The 10,706-nt window shown below is 35.2% G+C and overlaps 1 pseudogene; it reads left to right on the top strand.

The window, feature by feature from the left end:
• The first annotated feature begins 9,898 nt into the window (after positions 1–9,898).
• On the top strand, positions 9,899–9,998 carry LOC122098070 (annotated as a pseudogene).
• Positions 9,999–10,706: the final 708 nt, after the last annotated feature.

Below are 10,706 nucleotides of genomic sequence, written 5' to 3'. Positions count from 1 at the left end.
TCTGTCTCTCTCTCTCTGTCTCTCTGTCTCTCTCTCAGGAACTGGTTGAATGGGGACTGAATAGGTGGCCCAGTGTCCCCCATGTGGCTGGAACCCAAGGTGGCCCTCTCATTCTGGAGGTGTGCTGTGGGTCCGCAACTGTCTTACTCAGCCTGTTGAACCAGCCCTATGAGGTAAGCCCTCTGTGCCCTGGCTAGACCGTGACAGTTACTCATTGTCCATCCAGCCTTATTGAACTTAATATTGTTTTCTATGTCCTTTTCTAGCAACTGGCCAAAATTATGATACATAGTTATGGAATGAAAATATAATACCATCTTAAGAAAGTCATTTAGAGCTCTGGGAATGTGGCTTCATGGTACGGTGATTGCTTACCATGCGTGAACCCCTGGGTTCCAGTCCCATGACCAACAAAAAGTCCAAATATGACTTTAAGTTTCCCCAAGTGGGAACATGAAGTATGAGGCCACTCCCTTTCTAAATCACACTTCCAATCGTGCAAATTTGTAAAAAGTAGAATAGAAGTATGATTCTGGTTCCATGCAATTCAGATATAAGAGAGAATGGACTTAACTGGAAAAAACATCCATCTTGAAAGAGCAGGGATTATACTAGCAATGAACCTGGAGGCAAAGATCATATTTCTTTTTATTTCCTTTATATATATATATATATATATATATATATATATATATATATATATATATATATATATTGTTGTTGTTGTTGTTTTTGGTCATGGCACTTGAACCCTGGGCTCTGTCCCTCTGCTATTCAGCTCCTGGCTAGTGCTCTACCACTTGAGCCACAGTGCCACTTCCAGTTTTCTTGTAGTTAATTAGAGAAAAGAGTCTCTGGGACTTTCGTACTGTCTTTGAACCTCAATCCTCAGATCTCACCGCCACTCAGCTTAAGATCACATTTCTAACAGTGTACATTCAGCATATGTAATGTGTATGTTCATCTACCTTTATATGAATTCTTGAGTTAAAAATCTGGGCTACAGGTTAGACTTAACACTCACAAAAATGTTTGTAGTTTAAAAGTTGATACTCTTGGAAAAATAAAACTTAAGAATGTAAAGGAGTCTGGGAAGTTCAGTTTGCATCCAGCCTGGGCAGAACAATCTTTGAGACACTATCTATAATTAACAGCCAAATCTGCATTGGAAGAACAGTTCAAGTGATGGAATACCACTCATGAGCAAGATTGTTGAATAAGAGCTTGAGGCTTTTGCATACATACATACAAACATACGCATACACACAGAGGCACTTATATGTACACCCACGAATACACAAATGAAACAACTCTCCGAATATGTAGAAAAGTTACAAAGCAATAGAAAATATGTCCTGTGTAATACTAGAATCAAGTGATAAATTTTAATATTCAAAAGTCCTCTAGTGAACTTTCTTCAAAAAAGTTTGAGACTATTATATAGGTAGGGACCAGAGATAGTAAGAAAGTCAAGAATTCATTATTAAAGGGATCAGATCCATGGAGGAATGAATCATAGACCCCTGCAGGTGCATCTGAAAATGTTCATATCCTGTGTCAAATGTTAGAACATCTTTCAAAACTGTACATAAACAATCTGAGCAGTCAATGGATAAGATCATCAGAGAAGTTCAGAATTGTTAGTGTGTTTCTAGATTAAATAAACCAACAAACTATGGCAGGGCAATGTGATACAAGCCTGGAATTCTAGCACTCAGACTAAGACCGGAGATTAGAGAGTGGAATTACATAGTGATACCGTCCTTGGACCAGGTAGTATAATTTTGTCTCAATAAAACAAACCAAATTACAAGAAAGAAATACACAGTTGGAAGTATGGGCTTATTTTGTCATTATGTTTTGAGAAGTGAAGTTTCCAGTTGAAATGCAACTAATATATAATCCTCAGTTGTGTTTTAAATCTCTCTTCATTACAGAATATTCTTAGATGCAAAATAGCTCATGATTCCCATCCAAAATTTGAAAAAGTAAGTAAGCGTCATTCTGTTGGATGCCAAAGAAATGATGAAGTTTTACAAAACTTAAGCCCGGAGAAATAGCACAGTTCTTCTAATGTAGGAATTTGTGGACCTTGCAAAATTAGAATTTAGATTCAAAATAAATTGTTTCTTTTTGTAATTCCATATTCTATTGGATACTACAAAATTCTTTTTAAGTAGAGGTTTTAACTGACAAATTCACAAATGATTCTGGCATTCAATTTGCCTAGAATATTCTTTCAAGAGAGTTATAATTAGAACTTAGTTAATAGATCATTCCAACAGTTCAGGTATAAAATGATAATGTGAATAATCTAGACAGAGTTGCCAACGAATGGATGATATTAATTTATAAATTTAGAAAAAAAACTTTTTGAGGGTTTGGTATAACATGGTATGAAGAGAATAATTGTGTGACATCTTCTTTCTTCTACTTATATGTTACACTGGAAGCAATTTCCTTAATTATGTGCCTCTGTATACAATGAGAAAAATGCTAGATTTGGGTTAATTTTTAGTTTTTTTTTGGGGGGGGGGTCAGGTCGTGAGGCCTGAACTCTGGGCCTGGATGCTGTCCCTCAGCTCTCCAGCTCAAGGCTAGCACTCTACCACTTAAGCCACAGCGCCCCTTCCGGCTTTATTTCTTTTTGCTTATGTGGTGCTGAGGAATCGAACCCAGGGCCTCATGCATGCAAGGCAATTGCTCTACCACTGAGCCACCTTCCCAGCCCAATTTTTGTTTTTGTTTTATTGGTTTGACCTAGGACTTTAACTCTGGGCCTTGACACTGTCTCTGAGCTCAAGGCTCCTGCCCTACCACTTCAACCTCAGTGCCACTTGTGTCTGGCTTTTTCTGAGAAGTTTATTGGAGATAAGATTCTAAGGGACCTTCCTGCCTGCATGGGCTTTGAACCATAATCTTCTGATCTTAGTATCCTGAATATCTATGATAGTTAAAAAGTATAAATATAAATAATATTTGCAAGAGTTCTGATCTCAAGAATACCACTGGGGGAAAATTGATGCAACTGAGTTTATTGTGGTGTTCTTTGCAGAACAAGGAAGGCATCACAATACCAGAGGTGCAGTATTTTTTCACAGTACAGATAAGCTATTCATGATGTGAAATAAGGGAATTTTAAGGTGCACCTTACAAGTTGGAAACTGTTGGGCTAAGATGACTTTATGGCATAAAGCTTGGGATTGCTTACTCTTGAAGAATTATTACAGATGATTCATAGTTTTATCCTCTACAAGAATGTGGCTATTTTTCTGTTGACTTCTCAATATGTAACACCCCATTAGAATCTGCATCCATGGCAGAATTATATAACATGAAAACAAGTACTGTTTTGAATCTCTCAGGTATGGAATGTTCAGAATCTGAAAATGAGTAGTTATTAGTCATAGGAATTTTGAAGAACACATATATTCTGTCCTCACAACTTATTTAATTTTAAAAGTTATGGGTTTCCATAGAAGTAAATTGTTTTCGGTTTTATGTGTGTGAAGTGCTAAATTTATTTTTTTCCAAAATATGCAAATATATTGTGAAAATATTGTCTAGTTGGATAACATTCAAGTTGACGACCTTCTGATAAAGAAAGGGTAATTAAATTAGATGCCAAATAGTATTGATTTTTTTAATTTTACTATATAAAGAATAATGTTAACTATACCAATACAGTGAAATTTTATTTTATGCAGCTTATTTTTTAAATATAATTTTATTGTCAAAGTGATGTGCAGTCGGGTTACAGTGATCGTATGGTAGTGAATACATAACTTTTCAAACTTGTTACCCCCTCCCTCACTTTTCTCACAGTTTTCCTTCACCTACGTACCCCCTCACAAGTTGTAATGTATATTTCCAACATATTGTCTTGTGAGTATTGCTAATGCATTGGTTTGGCCTTTGTCATTTGTGTCACCATTGTGATGTTCCTCTTCCCTTCCCTAATTAAGGTAAATGTATACACAATACACAGGGTACCAAAATCAAGTACAGCAAGGGGTAAACCAAAGGGGAAAAACCAAAGAAAATAGAAATCACATAATACATAAAAAACAACAACTGCAAATAAAATTCTCTGATTCCATATCTTGGAGTTCATTTTGTTCAACATCAGCTTATATGGTCATATATATGCATAACGAAGCCACTGGAAAATAATAGTTGCATGGACACTATATCGTGAAAACAACATGTTAACTGTTTTTGATGGTAAAGGTGGAATTAGGATTGGTGAATTTGCGGTTTTGATAAAGGAATTTCAAAAGAGTTTTAAAAATATGACACATAAATTTTAATTGTTCAAACTTTTAAACAACGTAGCCTATTAAGAAAATTTAAAATTGCCTGGGAAAATAGGCTTTCATGCAAAGAAATCCATGGAGACTTAGTGGAAAGGGAGCAATGTGAGTGAAGATGGCTCATTTTCACACTAAACAAACAAACCTCAGAAACCTTGCTGTAAATCCTGTAGCTTTCCTTGAAAACTGTCCTTACCCAGGAAATATTCTTTCACTGTGTGAAACAAGGTTATAGTGCAATTTAATTCAAATTTCTTAAAAAAAAAAAGACATCAAAATTTGTGAATTGACCTTTAATTACCAAACAGTAATCCTCTGAAAAAGATAATTTGGGTCAAAATATTTAGGGAGAAAGTGCCCTCCACAATGAAAAAAGCTATTGGGTCTACACTTTTTGTTTGTAATACTTTCCACAATTTCTTTGCACGTGAATCATTGAAACACAGAAAAAATTCTGATTGGATACTTCAAACCAGTGATTTCACATTTCTAAGTGGCTCACAAATATAAATCCTTATTAAAATGAGATAGTGAATACTTCTCTTATTACATAAGCCAAAAAGTTTTGGGATCAGAAAAGAATTGACCACATGGAAAAAGTAAGAAAAGAGTGTTCTTAGAAGCCCTAGCTAAGCAAATTGGCTTCAACAGTGGAGGGAGGCCAAAACTTTTTGATATAGATTGTAATATTTTTGCTACCTAAAGTGATTTTACAGAGCAGATTTGGCTCACTACAATGCAGAACTGATTGAATGAGGACATGAAAATAAATCCCACATCCAATGGAGGCAACTTAAAAGAGTTTTAAAGGAGAAACCATGAAGATGTAGCAGTGGGGGAGGTCTTAGAGTCCTTCACCTTCACTAGACTTGGAGCCAAGAAGCTGTGATTAATCGGAAATCAGGCAAGAGCTAAGAGGAGGACATAGAAATAGGACATAGAAGCATTGTCCTTTGTAACAGACACTGTCATCCAAGGTATGGGTGCTTTAACTATATTCTCTTCCATATATCTTGTTGACCAAATGCAAGACTAAGAGAAAAATAATCTATTGAAATAATTTTGCAAAGAATAACTTCACTGTTTCTGATATGGTATCTAAGGAGAGTCTTAAGGGAGAAGATAAAAGTGGAATGTTCTGCGGTTTCCTCTAAGCATCTTATTAGCAAAGGATATCTTTGAGGTAAGACGTTATTGAACCAAAAAGTGTTGGAGTACTTATGTTTGTGGGCACTTTAGACACAAGAAGACTTTCTTTATTTTTTTTTTTGGGGGGGTCCGGTCGTGGGACTTGAACTCTGGGCTTGGGCGTTGTCCCTCAGCTCTTCAGCTCAAAGCTAGTGCTCTACCACTTGAGCCACAATGCCACTTCCGGTTTTTTTCTTTTTGCTTATATGGTGCTGAGAAATCGAACTCGGGGCAGCAAGCATGCAAGGCAAGCACTCCACCACTGAGCCACCTTCCCAGCCCGACACAAGAAGACTTTCAAGGCAAAAGAAAAAAAGAAAAACGGATATCCAAACATTTGTGATCACAGTTTCTTGGACTGGTTTTTTTGGAGACAAAGTTTTACATTACAGTTTGTCCTGATTAACATCAATGTTGGGTTCTTATGGCAACCAAATGCAGGGGTGAAGTTTAATGGACTCCCTTGAACAAGTAAACAGCATGATAAAAAAAATTGCAAATAATATTTAGTGAATTACTTTCACCAATTACTTTTCCAGAATAAAGAAGGAAATATATAATTCAAAATCAATTGACTTAAAAGTATGAAGAAAGAGTAGTGAAGAGAGATGAAAGAAAACACAGAGAATTGTTTTCTTTCCAGCAGAGTAATGGGTTGTTGATCTTTTCTCTTGCATTCTATCTTCACAAGCTATCAAGTGTGGCTCAGGAGTGGAGTATCCAGTTCAGAGAGAACTCGCAGAAGGAAGATAACTTTTGCAGCAGATATAGGTGATTTATAACCTGAGACAATCTATTTAAATCTGTTCAAATTTCTCCCCTACCCCAAACTGCCCTCTTTTAATAGTTTTGTTTGCTTTTCCTAATACTGCCCTTCATTAACTGCTTAAAATTTTGAGAGGTCATATTCATACTCTCTAGAGATTGCTGTTTGGTTATAATTTTTGTGTGTTTTTTAACTGAATTTCAAAAGGTTGTGCAAGTGTGTTACAATTAAATATGTCCATCTAATTGTCCAATGCTCCTGGATCAGATTTCACTCCTTCTATCATAGTCAACCAACTCCTTCTCCAAGATGTATTTCAGATTTACCAATTCCTTATCACATGTGTACATTGATATTCTAGCTGTGCTTGCCCCTTGTTCCATTTTTCATTCATTCTATGTATTTACAATTATTCCTCTCTAGCTTCAACTTCCTGATAGTCATTCTGTTAAACTCTCTGTTGATAGTTTGAAAGGTTTATATACATTCCATGGAGTTTCAATCCTGCATATACTTGAACTTATGTCAGCTTATATTTCCATAATTCATTCATCTGCAATAATAATTTGCAAGACTGGAGGCGTGAAGCACCTAGACATGATTTAATTCTCATCCATTTAGAAGATTAATCGTTAGTCAACAAGAAAGTTTAAAAATGGTTTAGAATGTATTCCAAACTACCAATTTTTATAAATGGCTTTGTACAAGGGTGTGTGATTATTTTATTTTACATGGGATAATATTTTGTACTACATTTAAGTTTTGAAAAAAAGAAAATTAAAATTTACTATTATAGAGGAATATGATAGAAATAGAAGACAGATTTTATGTTTGTCTCATCTCTGACGAGTACCCATATTCAAGATTTACTATGTTAGACAGATAGGAAAAACATAAAATAACATATGATAAGGCAACTATTTGTGACTTTTTAAAATGTACCTTATTAAATGATGAAATTTACTTTATTATCTAACGTTTGGGTTTGAAATATGGGAGGCTGATACATTTAACAAATTTGAAAGGCACCTAATGAATAACACAAATGTTGGGTGGTACTATTTCTACAGTTTAATGAATGGTTGAACCTGATTGGCATTAGTGCTGGGTAAGTAAATCAACTCTATTGTACCTCTATTGTAACTCTATTGCCACTAAGTATCATTTATTTGTCAAATGTTATTTTGGCGAATGTGATTTTTTTTTTGGTAGTTCGTGGGGCTTGAACTCTGGGCTTGGGCACTGTCCCTGTGTTCTTCAGCTCAAGGCAAGCACTCTATCACTTGAGCCACAGTGCCACTTCTGATATTCGAGTGGTTTATTGGAGATAAGAGTTTAACGGACTTTCCTGCCTGGGCTGGCTTTGAACCGTGATCCTCAAATCTCAGCCTCCTGAGTATTTAGGATTACATGTGTGAGCCACTAGTACCTGGTTTGCGAATTTGATTTTTCAAATATTATTTGAAAAAGAATACACTTTCAGGAGATTAAATATTTTGAGAATGACAACATTTTTATACCACAGAACCAAGTTTTACTGAAGTACCAGTGTATTTTTTTTTTATTGTGAAAATACTGTACAGAGGGGTTACAATTACGTGGGGAAGATAATGAGTACATTTCTTATCAAGCATTGTAGCCTCCTCCTTTGTTTCCACTTCTCATCCTTTAGCATCCTCCCCCTGCGCCCCGACCCAATCTTCCCTCCCCTCCCCCGCACCCAAGTTGTAAAGTTTGTTTTTGACATGGCAACTTGAACATATCACAGTGTTATCAAGCACTAAGGATATTCTCAATTAATTTTTTTCTGAATTACATTTGACCTCTAAGTCAAGTTTTCCTGACCTTTATAGACCAATTGTGGATCTATCCTTCCAGGAGCTATTTTTCAGGCCCACTTATGCTGGACTGAAATCGTTCATTAATCATTAGGGAAGGGGTATTAAAAATAGTCTTGTGACACTTTGTGATCTTGTTCACTCCTATGGGCTAGTCATCTGTAAACCCAAAGTTTGAATTGCAGTACTTTCTCATAGATTTTGTGGTCTCATCCTTCATTTTAAGTTGACTTGCATTTCACTATTGCTTACTGCTAATTCCTGCTTCTCAAGGAATTGGGGCCCTGAAATATTATTGGAAATGAGAAATTGACATGGCTCTTCAATTATTTCTGTTGGCATGTTGCCTGGGCCTAGTTGAGAAGTCTTGACCCTGTTATATGATGATGCGGGTAACTGGGACATGGGATCCTAGGACCCATACATCTTGCAGAAGATAATATCTTGTATACATAATATCAGAAAAATTTGGGTATAATCAATAGGTATGCTTCAGAAATATGGAGAAAAAACAGTTTGGAACAAGCGAGTTGAAACAATAAACAGAGCAGCAGAGTAAAATTCCTTATACTTTAGAGGAAATCAACATTTTTTTTTTTACCATGTGAATTCAGAAGAACAAGAACACTTAGAAGGTATCAAAAGTTTATAGTTAAGACATTACATTGATACTTTTTATATTCTAGTTTGTATTCTAAACCTAATTATTTGTATTCTAATTCTCTTTATTGGAATAAATAATTATCAATTTATTTGTCAAATTATCAATTAATTCTACTAAGTTTCACTGTGTGAAATATGAAATCAGCACATATAAATATAAAATATATAACTATATATAATATAATAAAAAGGGCACATGTTTTGCATTGTTCTGTTGTGGTTAGGGTATCAAAGACAACTCTGTTTTAAAGTATTATTGCATTATCTGTACCTCAGTGGTAGGTAGAGTTAGACCTAAATCTTTAGCATTTGTAGATTTACAGCCTGGAGGCAAGAGGAAACACTGTGATTAAAACATTACCAATTTAAGGCTTAATAATGAGGAGAAACATGGACTTCTCCTGGAGCTATGGAAATATTTGGTGATAGAAAGGCAGTAGTGTAAGTTCCTGCCTGGTTGGAAGGTAGACAGTCCAGACATTAGGAAATCATGCATATGACGAATTTTTTTCACCTTGGCGTTAGTTACTTTTGAAATGGTAGGTATAATAGACACTTAAATTTTGATAAAATACCTTCTAGTCTGAACAGTTCTGCTGAACTGTTCATCTCTCTATGATCCCTTGTAACTAAGAGTAGTTTTGTTCCAGTAAGGCAATCTATGCTGTCAGGGTGGGATATTCTGGTTGGTCTGTTCCTACATGGAAGAAGGATAAAGGGTCAGGTAGAAATTTGTGCCAGTAAGACCTCATTTGGAAAATTTAAGCTGAAGAAGTTTAGAAGCAGCTCTTAAGCAAGGTTTACGTTGAATCTATTAGCACCACAAAGCTAACTCAGTTACATAAATAAGAACTTGAAAAAGCCATCACTTTAGGACCTAGCTATAAGTGCTTCAAAGTATGATCAAATCTAAAATGAAAAAGCCTTAAAATTGTCATTGACAAAAAAACGCAAATGTGAGCAATCGACCGAACAATATAATTTTTTTCCCACTATACACATTATTTTATGGAAATAAGATCAATAGTATTGTTAGGAACAATAAGGTTTCCTTGCTACAAATAGGCACCCAAGGATATAAGCCTGTATAAAGATTGCATCATTAACTATTTAAATTTAGAGGATACTACATGCTTCAGCAGCACGTATACCCAAATTACAACAATACAGAGATTAACATAACACTTGCACAAGGATAATATGAAAATTTGTGAAGTATTCCATATTTTTCATTGTTCAGTTGCAGAAATGAGAAACAGTTATTAAAAGGTTAATTACAAAATTACAAGTGTAACAATATATGCAAGTGTTAGAATTAAACGTTAGTTTGACATCAGTGTATTAAATCTTCACCTTAGAAAGGCCTTTACATAGAACTTCACAAAACATTTGAAATTAGTTAACATTATCATTTTATCCCAAAGAAACAAACTACTATAAGAACCTAAAAAAGGGGCTGGGAAGGTGGCTCAGTGGTAGAGCGCTTGCCTTGCATGCTTGAGGCCCTGGGTTCGATATCTCAGCACCACATACGCAAAAAGAAAAAAGTCAGAAGTAGCTCTGTGGCTCAAGTGGTAAAGCGCTAGCCTTGAGCTGAAGAGCTGAGGGTCAGCGTTCAGAGTTCAGAGGCCCAGAGTTCAGGCCCATGACTGGACCAAAAAAAAAAGAACCTAGAAAAAAATAATCTTAAATTTTCTATATGAAATGCAATCTGAAATGACACATTTATTAATAAATAACATATTATAAAACAATGTTGAATTCAAAGTATATCTAGGAAAGAATTAAATAGATTATGGATATTATGCAAACACAGAATATAGACTATTTTAAAATATACTTTTTTCAGTCAAGAACCAGAAATATCTTTAGCTTCTGTACCACTCATTTCAACAGATAAGATCAAATTATTTCTGATTAAAAAATCACAAACTCTGC

The sequence above is a fragment of the Dipodomys spectabilis genome, unplaced genomic scaffold (genome assembly GCF_019054845.1).
Source record: "Dipodomys spectabilis isolate Male_0828 unplaced genomic scaffold, ASM1905484v1 ptg000456l, whole genome shotgun sequence".
NCBI lineage: Eukaryota > Metazoa > Chordata > Mammalia > Rodentia > Heteromyidae > Dipodomys > Dipodomys spectabilis.
The sequence above is the reverse complement of the archived record's forward strand: the minus strand, read 5'-3'. Positions and strand labels throughout refer to the sequence as shown.